The following is an 11,053-nucleotide window of genomic DNA, read 5'->3' on the forward strand; positions in this document are numbered from 1 at the left end:
AACATCTTTTCTAGCTTTAAAAATCATGGGATCTGGCCTTGGACACAAGCAAAGGATGACAGCGCGTGAGGAGCGCTTCCTGAAGAGAGGCAAGCCACAGGGGGCCAGTGTGGGCAGAACCGACACCATCCTTGGAGGGCAGCCATGCTTCTCAAACTGCCCTTCTTCTGTGCAGGGAACATCAGTGAGGGTGGGCTTGTGAAGGCGAGGCTGTCACTGGGCAGTGCTTGGGGGAAGGCACCACCTAATGCAGGTGAAACACCACTCGAACTTAGGAGGAGTTAGTCTCAAATCCTGACGAGAACTGCATGAATCTGTGGTACATCAGAGCTCTTCAGCCTCCCCCACACACTCACAAGCCCAGGATGAGGCAGGAAAGAAAACCAGATTTCTCACACACTAGTGCTCCTAAAGGACAGGCAGCTAATCAGGGTGTCCTCTGGAACTTTCTGTAAGGCACACACCCAGAGACACACAGACACACAGACACAACACACAGACACACACATATATTATCACGGACTGAACTCTCTCTCCCTGATATTCGTATGTTAAAGTCTTAACTCCCAGTACTTCAGAATGTGACTGTGTTTGGACACAGGACCTTTAAAGAGGTATTTAAAGTTAAATGAAGTCATTAGAGTGGGTATTAATCCCCTGTAATTGGTGTCCTTATAATAAAATGAGAGTTGGACATACACACACAGAGGGACAACCATGTGAAGACATAGGGGAAGACAGCCACCTTTAAGCCATGGAGAGAGGCCTTAGAAGAAGCCAAACCTGCTGAAAGGGAGAATACGTGACCCCAAAATGTGCTACTTTTTGATTATTTTGAGCTGAAGGCAGTCAAGACCCAGAACATTCAGAGAAAAAATTTTCTCTCTCCCTTAATTACCTAGAAGAATTTAAATGGGGGCCTGGCCTAGAACGACAGCAATGGCCACAGATAACTTTCTTATCTGAAAGACTAACCTGCAAGGCATGACAAGCATCTCCTCTTCTCGTGGCCCTGTGCTATGAATCACTCTCCTCCCCCTTGAAGCCCCAGGCCTCGATTCTGCTCCTTAGCTTAGGATGGCACGTAAGCCTTGGTTGCCTGACTGCCTTAGGGTCTCATATTTTTATGGGGCTCCTGCCTGTACAAAATTAAATTTGATTTCCCCCTGTTAATCTATGTTACGCCAATTTAGTGGCTCAGCGAGGAACCTAGAGGGGTAGAAGGAAAATATTTCCTCCCCTACATGGTCGACACCTTGATCTCAGACCTCTAGCCTCCATATCTGTGAGAAAATTAACTTCTATGGCTTGAGCTGCTTGGTCTATGGTACTTTGTGGTAGCCCAAGCGGGCTAATACACCCACTCGCACACATTCACACACTCTCACACTCACATAGAAACACTCTCACACTCATCCTTACATACACACTCACATACTTATACACCATCTAGACTCATGTATTCAAACACAATCACACATACATCCTTACACACTTATACATACACAAATCACACACCCTCTATACTCATCCTCCCAGACGTGCTCACACTCATCTCAAACACACTCACACATGCTCTTGCTCACACAAATCACATAGACTCACACTTGAACACTCACACGCTCATCCACACAGATGAATACACTCTCTCTCTCTCTCACACACAGACTCACATACTCAAACACTCTTACTCATTCACACTTTCACACACTCATCCACACAGACACACACTCATCTCCCATCCGCACCATAACATCTGTGTAATTCTTGCTCTACTCACACACCCACATCCACACATTACCCTCACACACACTTCCTTGAGCCCAGAGACTTGGGCTGTTGTGGCTCAGGCCTGCCCTGAGGCCTGTGTTGAGCTCATTCCTCTTGCTAGAACCTTGGATCCATCCTGGATCCCTTTGCCTGGAGTCTAATTTCTTGCATTCTGGCACTCCCCGGGTGCCTGGCACTTTGCTCTCCTGTCTCCAACCTTGGCCTGGACAGGAGCTGGGGGGCCTAGATTCTATTGACCATGGGCAAGGAACAAACGCTCTGAGCCTCAGGACTCTTATCTCTAAAATCAGTAACGTAAGCTAGCACAGTGTTTCTCAAAGCGTGGTCCTCAGACCAATAGCATCAGGATTGCCTGGGACTTATTAGAAATGCACATTGTCAGGCTCCACCCAGACATACCGAATCAGAACCTCTGAGGGGTAGAGCCCAGAAATGCACGTTTTAATGTGTCCTTTGGGTAGTTCTGATCCAGGCTAAAGTTTGAGAACCACTGAACTGGAAGATCTCTAAAATTTCTGCTAGGGAATAAACCTCCCAGACTTGCTGTATGCGCTGTGTGATAATTATGGTGGGCGTTATTTATGAAATGCCTTCAATGTGCCCATTCCCTTCCAAACATTATCTCTACAATCCCCTAAAGGAGGTATCATTAAAAGTGTTTCCCAGATGAGTTAAATGAGGCCCAGAGAGGCTAAGTAACTCACGAGGGGACACACAGCTGGAGATGAGCCGGAGAAGGATTGACGAGGAGCCACCTCACTGTGCTAACTCTACGACCTCACATGGGCTACCACAGTGACAAGTGCTTGACCTCCTCTCAGCACTCAAGGAGCGTCATTTTCTGGTGGTCCTGTGACCCTTGGGTACCTGCTCTCTCCACCTTAACCTATGTGGCTCACGTCTACCGCTGCCTATATGTAGTACCTTCCAGCTCCTCCCCACCGCCACCCCCAGATCCGCCTTCCTCTGATTTCCACAGTAGTGAACACTGAGGCCTCCCCGCCACTCCCCAGATGTGGAGACTATCAGAGTTTCGATCCCCACAAAAATCAAATACCTGTGGGAGAAACAATGCGTTCGTAATGTTTCCCTAGATGAAGCCTGAGGCCTGTGGGCACTGAGCGGAAGGTGAGCCCTCTCCCAGGATAGGTGTATGTGGGTAGCGGGATGAGCCTGAGGCATGCTTTGCCTCTTTCCGGTTTTAAAGAGGGGGCCCCACTGGTCCTCTCACCCCAACATCCTGCTCTTCTTAGCAGTGGCTGCTGGCCTGTCCCGCACCAGGAACACAGGGCTTTTGTCTTTTCGCTGCTCTGGGCCTCCGCCACATACACAGCAAGTGCCTGATCAATATTTGTTGATTGAATGAATGAATGTTGTCCCATCTACTGGCTTCTACTTCATGGGGGAACCTCACATACACATGTGCACACACACACACACACACACGCACACGCATGCACACACTGCAGGGCTGCTGGACGACAAGGAGGCCTTGACAGATGGAGGGTGGTGAGGGGCCAAGACCAAAGCACGAGGCACTGGGGGTGGGGGTGAGAATGGGTCTTTGCACAGTTGAGGTCTGTGAAAAAGAAGCCACGCTAAGGCTAAAGGAAAAGTATCATAAATTACAAATCGGGCCCAAGACCCGAGAATGATGTTTTTCAAATTACGAGTGAGGTCTGCTTAAAAAAATTATGATTTGTGTCGAGGGCAGAAAGGTCACTGATGTGAAGAGGGCCCCCGGCCTGTGCACTTCCCTGGGAGTCTGGGTTCACAGCAGCCGTGGGGTTGCCTTGTGGCCAGGGCTAATTTGGTAACATGCAGAGGCGCACCAAGGGGGGTTTCGTGGGCTGGACTTTCACCCGAAGTGACTCGAGCTCTAGTTCCACTTTCTGTCTGCAGAGAATTCCCGCGAGGCTTGTCATTTCAGGGAAGCGTGGCTTTGCCTCACGGCCCGCACCGTGCGCCTTGCACAAGACTGCCTTGCAACAGGACCAGGCGAGACTCCACGCCTTCTGTGAGCAGAGCAAGGCTCAGTCCTCCCACCCCAAGCTCCTCCCCCTCACCTGGGCTCGGCGCCTCCGTTTCAATGGGTCATCCGGAAATTCCCGGTAATTCCACGACCCAGGGCCCAGCTATCAGTGGCATGGGCCGGGCTCACCTTCTCTTTCTATGCTGCCCACCGTCCTCTTCTTGGACCCGCTCAGGTTCGAATAAGTGTGTCGCTACTGCCCTCTAGACGCCGGTAATGGTCGCCGAGAGGGGCGCCCAAACAGAGGAGTGTTGTGGACAAAACCCCAGTTAAGGCAGGCGCAGAAGACGGCAATCCGTCAGCAATTTGGCACAGACAAGCTTGTGTGTGAGGTTAACAAACTAACATTCAGGGAGGGCGCACCACGGGCCCGGCCCTCTGCCAGCTGCCTTCCGGTGGGCAGGTCCGTCAGTTGTAAACGAGGACACATGGCTGCTGGACAGACTGCCTCCCTGGAATGCGATCTCGGAGGAGTGGATTGTCCCAGAGATGGATTTACTCAATACTGGCAGAGGCCACGTGCCCAGTATGACCGGTTTCGCGAACAGCCTTCCTAGTTGTGTTGTGCTCCCGGCTTGGGGGTGTGTTGATGTCCACTGAGGCTCTCCACTGCCAACACCGGGTAGGGAGAGTCAAGTTACAGGTGTACGTTCCCCCAGCTCAGCGCCGCCGCGAGTGTGGGCGCCATCTAATATTCTTATAAAGCAAGCAATTCATGTTGTTGGGAATTTAAATAACTGGGAAGGGGGCCAAAAGGTACAAACTTCCATTTACAAAATAAATAAGTCTTGGGCTTGTCGCGTGCAGCATGCTGACTATATCGTTAATGATATTGTATTGAATGTCTGAAAGTCGCTAAGAGATTTTACAAGTTTTCATCACAAGGGAAAATACGTCACTCTATATGGCGATGGATGTTACCTAGATTAAGTGTGGTGATCGTTTTGCAATATATACAAATACCAAATCACGATGGTGGACACCTGAAACGAATATAATGTTATCTGTCAATTATAGCTCAATAAAAAGAATTTTCAAAAATAGCCATGAGGTTTTGTCAGTAGTATGTAAGCACAGAGTGGATCTTTGAGTAGTAAGTGAATAATATGAAAAGAATACGGCAGAGGGACTCTAATCACTAACCCCATGCTAAAATTGCTGATTCTTCTGCATAGTCCAAGTACTTGTTAGTAATGAGCTGATGATACACTGCCCCGCGGAGAGGAGGTTTTATCTTTGCTTAAACTCCAGAAATGCAAGTAAATACTTTAAAAATGAAATGGGTGACCAACAAATTCTAGCTTTTCAAAATAGAGGAATTATTCCTCGATTGTATCACCAGGGTATGTCAATGGCAGGAAGAGCCAAGGAGACAAAAATATTGGAGGAGTAGTTAAGCTCGTGGCTGGGATGATCGTAAAACCCGGGTGAAATGAATAGACTACGGAGTCCCCACGGGGTGGCCAGCTTCTGGGGGCAGTTCAGTGATCTGACCTTCCCCCCAGGACCGTGGCGCCCACTGAGGAGAGATGTCCACTGTAGTTGTTTCCTCCCCAACTCCTCGGGCACCCCAGGTTTCCCCTGAGATGGTTTACTTGGCTTAAGGCTATTTTGTTTTATTTCCCACTTTCCCTTTCGAGTCGGGGTCATGGGAACCTCATATGGGGAGTGTGGGTGCCTTCCAGGACGCAGAACTCCTTAGCATACAAAACCCACTTCCCTTAAGATATGGGCAGTTGTCTCAATTTCTTTTTGGAAAGAGGGGAAGTATAAAATATTTATGTTCATTAAATAGAATCATTTGTCCTAAAATAACATGTCCGCTTACCTCTGGGCAGAAAGCGTCATCTGCAGATGGGCACCCCCATCTGCTTCTACTTAGGGCTCCGGTGCCTGCCTTCTGGGGGAAGTCTGCAAAAAGAACTGACTGCCAGTTGACCCATGAGCCAGACCCCGGCAATCAGAGGCTTCTCAGCTCCTCCCCTGTCTTTGGAATGTGGGTCTCGCTTGCCTCTCCTGCTCCTAGAGGCAGTTCCAAGGACACCGCCTTGAGATAATGACATGGTGAGAACACCTGCACGGTCTACTTGACTGAACGCATGGCGGCCTCTCTATATAAACTGTTAGGATCTGGCGGGCAGGTGCAGAGATCCATTTGTCTTGCTGCCGCCCGAGATGAGCCTTGTATGTAAATTCCCTTTGCTTATTAAAACTGCCACCAGGGGTGCCTGAGTGGCTCTGTCGGTTAAGTGTCTGCCTTCAGCTCAGGTCATGATCCCAGGGTCCTGGGATTGAGTCCCGCGTTGGGCTCCCTGCTCAGCGGGGAGTCTGCTTCTCCCTCTCCCTCTGCCCCTNCCCCCCCCCCCCCCCCCCCCCCCCCCCCCCCCCGCTTGTGCTCTCTCTCTCTCTGTCAAATGAATAAATAAAACCTTTAGGAAAAAAACAAAAAACAAAAATACTTTCACCTGTCAACCTGGAGTGGCCTGCCTCTTTCTTTGGCCTCCCCCTGACCTCCATGTATGTGGGCCAGTTTCAGATTATACTTGGGAGGCTCCTATGAGCGTTGAGAACCAACACGGTTGGGCCAAATCACCCCCTTGGTGAACAGGCAGGAGCCATGCTGTTTCCTCACCAGGTCACCAAAGCCAGGGTCTCGACTCCGAAGGGTCGCCCAGACCTTCTTTCAGGACTTCCGTTGCACCTGCACCACCTGGGGCTCTGCAAACCAGCCTTCATGCTCTCTTCTCGGACACTCAGGAGGGCCAGTGAGGACAGACACCCAGTGTCTACCGGGGTGTGCTGAGTGTGTAGAGCAAGACACACCCCTCCAGCCCACGCTCACGGGTGGGAGGCTGGTGTGTGGGCCCACGTCTAGGCAGCGGAGAGAGTTTGGGCTGGAGACGCATTTATTTTGGGTGGAAATACGTCAGCTTCCATTGCATTAGCTCCATCCATGCGTACGTCCGTCCATCCAATCATTAAGGTTACGTCCCTGTTATTTACCCCCCTCATTCCAGGCATCGGGAAAGCAAAGAGGAGTAAGACAGAGTTCTTGCCTTCAAAACACTCACAGGCCGGTGTTGGATGTGGACACAGAAATAGGTCATGTCAGTGCCATGCGAGAAGTGCCTTGGGGAGTGCAGGTTGTTGGGCGCAGTGGGGGTGGGGAAGGCTGCTGGCTGGGGGTGATGACAGAAGGAGAAGGAGAACCAGAGTGAAGGTCCCACCCACTCCTGGATCTCCAGGGACCCCCGAGGCAGCACGAGGGAGCAGCCCCTGTCCTGCTGAGTCTTTGCAGAAGCACTTCATCCCCACAGGGCAAGGAGCAGGTGGCCCTCCCCAGACCCCCTGGCTGATACAGCCACAGCTTCCTCTTTGTCACTTCCACATGGCACCCTCGGCCGTGGACAGGAACTGCTGCAAGGCCCTCGCGGGCCATGGGTGAGCAGCTCTGGAGATGGGGTCAGCGGCCTGTGCACACCAGGGGGCCAACCGACAGCCTCATCCTGCCGGCAGCGGCTACACCGACACTCCCAGCCCGCCTATCCGGGGAGCACAGGGCGCGACAGGGACGTGCCTGTTCCCTCAGGTGTGTGCACCTGCCTCCCCCCCCCTACGGCTTCCAGGCGCAGCCCGTACCCGTGACCCTCAGAGGGATGGAGTTACTCCACAGTCACCACAGTGATGAAGGGGAATGAAGGAGCTTCCCGTTTTCAAGGTTCTGCAATTGGCAATATGAGGACGATCTTTCCCCAACTCTCACAACTAGAAATTCTCTTAATTGTAAGGGTAGCGGATGCTTACAATAAAGCACTCTAAAGACAGTAGAGGTAGTCTACAGTGGAAAGTTAAGTCCTTCTCACTGACCCTGCTAACCCCACCACCACCCCACCATCCCCCACGTTGAGCCACTGTGAAGAATTTCTTGTGTCTCCTTCCAGGCCTTCCCTACGTGTGAATACGCGTGTTCGGTTGTTCAGGAATAGGTAGCGGGATACACAGTGTTCTGCGGCTTCCGCATTCACTTATCTCTACATTCTGGATGTATTTCCGTGTTACTCTAGACAACCCGATCTCCCTTTCGTTTTTTATCAATCCTTCATCTCTTTTAAAAGGCAACTGATTATACCAATGAAATGCCCTAAACCAGAACTGGCTGGGGGCTGTCCACCTCCTTAATAGTGAGAAGAGGCAACAGATTGAAGGGGAAATAGCATTAGACAGATCAAGCTCGGAATTCTGGCATGCTAGCTGTGTGGTCTTTGGAGGTGTCTTAACCTCTCTGGGCTCAGATGACTCATCAGTAAAAATATGATTATATACATGATTTAGGCTAAGGACCAGAGTGTAGTAATTATTCAGGAATTATAGTTCTTCTTAAATAGATGGAGAGACAGTCCATGTTGATGGATTGCAAGCCTCAGTGTTAGTAAGATGGTGATTCTCACGGTGCCTGGGTGGCTCAGTCTATTAAGCGTTCAGCTCTTGGTTTTGGCTCAGGTCATGATCTCAGGGTCATACAATCCAGCCCCGCATGGGCTCCATGCTCAGCGGGGAGTCAGCTTGAGAGTCTCTCCCTTTGCCCCTCCCCCTACTCTCTCTGTCTCTCAAATAAATAAATAAATCTTTAAAGAAAAAAAAAGATGGTGATTCTTCCCTGATTGATCTATGGACGCAACTAGATCCCTATCAACATCTTGTGAGGTTCTTTTTTTTCCTCCAGAAACCTTTTCAATGATTCTCACCTTCTTGCACATCGGAATCATTTGTGAAGAGCCCTAAAGGAACACTGGGGCCTGATTCCAGCCTCAGAGGCTCTGATTTAAAACGGGGCTGAAACTGACAACATGGGGTTGACTAGAATCACCGGGCTGTGCCGTGGGGTTGCTGTTAGTGGCGTGGGCTGGAGTCACCGGGGAGGTCTCCTCACCTGAAGGTCTGGTGGTCGATGCCTGCTGTAGGCTGGGGCCTCGGGGGGGGGGGGGCTACCATGCCAGACACCTACACGTGGTCTCCCCATGCGGCCTGAGCTTCCTCACATCGTGGAGGCTGGGCTCCTAGAGAGAGAATCCAACGGGACGGGGGAGGCTGTTGTATCTTGCACGGCCTAGCCTCAGGTATGACACAGTAGCCCCTCTGTAGTCATGGGCCCCCTTAGATTCAAAGGGAGGAACGTAGGTCTACTTCTCGGTGGGAAAAATATCAACATCACATCAACACAAAATTTGAAGAATATGTGGGATGTGGGGCACCTGGGTGGCTCAGTCGGTGGAGCGTCTGCCTTTGGCTCAGGTCATGATGGGCCCCCTGATCGAGCCCCATATCAGGGCTCACTGGTAAGCAAGGAGCCTGCTTCTTCCTCTCCCACTCCCCCTGCTTGTGATTTCTCTCTCTCTCTGTCAAATAAATAAATAAAATCTTAAAAAAAAAAAGAATATGCGGGATGGGAGACAGTGTTGTAGCCATCTTGAAAAGTACTAGCTGCCACTGGGGGTAGTTTGGACACGCTTGGCCTCATGACTTGTGGGCCAGAGTTTTTATTCTAGTTTACGCTGCTCTGAGATGCACGTCAAATACACGGGACAGGCAGGAATTAACTACATATACATTAAAGCCTTCTGGAAGGTAAAGAGACCCAAAACCCAAAAATCCCTGGGATGTATTATTTGCAATATATAGGACAAAAGGCTAATTAACTTAAAAATGTATAGGGCGCTTATAAGTCAATCAGATTGTCCCAGTTAAGAAAAAAAAAACTTGTAGAGGCAATTGACAAAAGAAATTACAACCGATAAATATATGTTTTAAAAGTCGAACTCAACTAAGAGAATGTAAGCTTTAGTAAACAACTTTCCCTCGATGTTCATGTGTTTGACTGGCAAAGATGAATAGAAAAAGGAACTATCCCAGAGCAAAAAGGCAGGGAGTAGGTGTTCTCAAACACCCCTGCTGGTGGGAGTACGAACCGGTACAACTTCTGGAAGACAGATGGGCAGTACGTATGGAAAGCCTTAACATTTTGAATAATAGTCTTATTCTAGAGAAATGAATAATAAGGGCCCTTTCATGTAAGTACAATGGTGTTTATTAAGTGTTATTTACCACAGCAAAAAAAAAAAAAAAAAGAGAGAGAGAGGGAAAGAAAAAAAGAAATATTCTAAATGTTTGTCAATAAGAGAGTTTGTGAGAGTTGATTTCCATTCATAGAATATAATACTTTCACGGCCATTAAAAGTGATGTTCATATGCACATCTATTTAAATGGAAAATAAAAACACCAAAAAGTGTATTAAGCAGGATCCCATTTTTTGTTATACACGTTTTACAATATACACATAACACGATTTTACATGTGTGTGCGAGTTTGTATTTCTGGGATAAAATATCAATGTATTAATGGGATGATCGCTAAATAGTGAGCTTTCTGGTGATTTCTTTTTCTTGTACTTAACCTTGACTTTCCAGTTTTCTAAATGTAAATGTGTTAAACACAGAGAAATAAAAGTAAAATACCATAAAAATTTTTAAAAATTTAAAAATACAGTAAAAGCAAATCTCTATCTAATTTCTACTGAAATGTTCTGTAAAAAGGGAGGTGGGAAGGATGTGTTGAGTGTGGCCTATAGAGCAAACCAGATCCGGAGGCAGGTTCTGCTGAGAGTCACTGACTGACTGACTTTGAGAAGTTACGTCGCTTTGGGCCTCAGCTTCCTGAGTCGTGCAATGGGCACAATAAATTCTACTTCACAAGATTATCATGAGGAAGGAATCCCCTTTCGCATTTACATCCATCAAATGAAAGCTTCTTCCTGGAGGATCCTTCCTGAGTTCCCTTCTCTAAAGTCCTTAATATTTGAACCAATCATTTCGCACCACCTGGCATTAATATCTCCTAAGCAGCTAGATACACGCTTGCTGGGTGAGGACCGGGTCTCACTTCCATGCGCCTGCATTTTCTGGAATTCTGTGTCATCCTCCACTTAGATGCACTAGGAGCCTGGTCTCTGGAGAAATGAATATAAGCTTCCGGGTACACACAAATACACTTAGGAATACTTCTGTGTGTTCCTCCCAGCGCTCACCACACTGCTGTGGCCGGGTCACCACGGACATCTGTAAACGTTGACTGAGGAAGATAGGACTCCGGGAGGAACCGGGCCGGGCTCTGTGGGGGGAAATGTGCATTAAAAGGCTTAAATATGCTGAGGAGTTGTGACATTCAGACTTCCT

The sequence above is a fragment of the Ursus maritimus genome, unplaced genomic scaffold, assembly GCF_017311325.1.
Source record: "Ursus maritimus isolate PB19 unplaced genomic scaffold, ASM1731132v1 scaffold_7, whole genome shotgun sequence".
Lineage (NCBI taxonomy): Eukaryota > Metazoa > Chordata > Mammalia > Carnivora > Ursidae > Ursus > Ursus maritimus.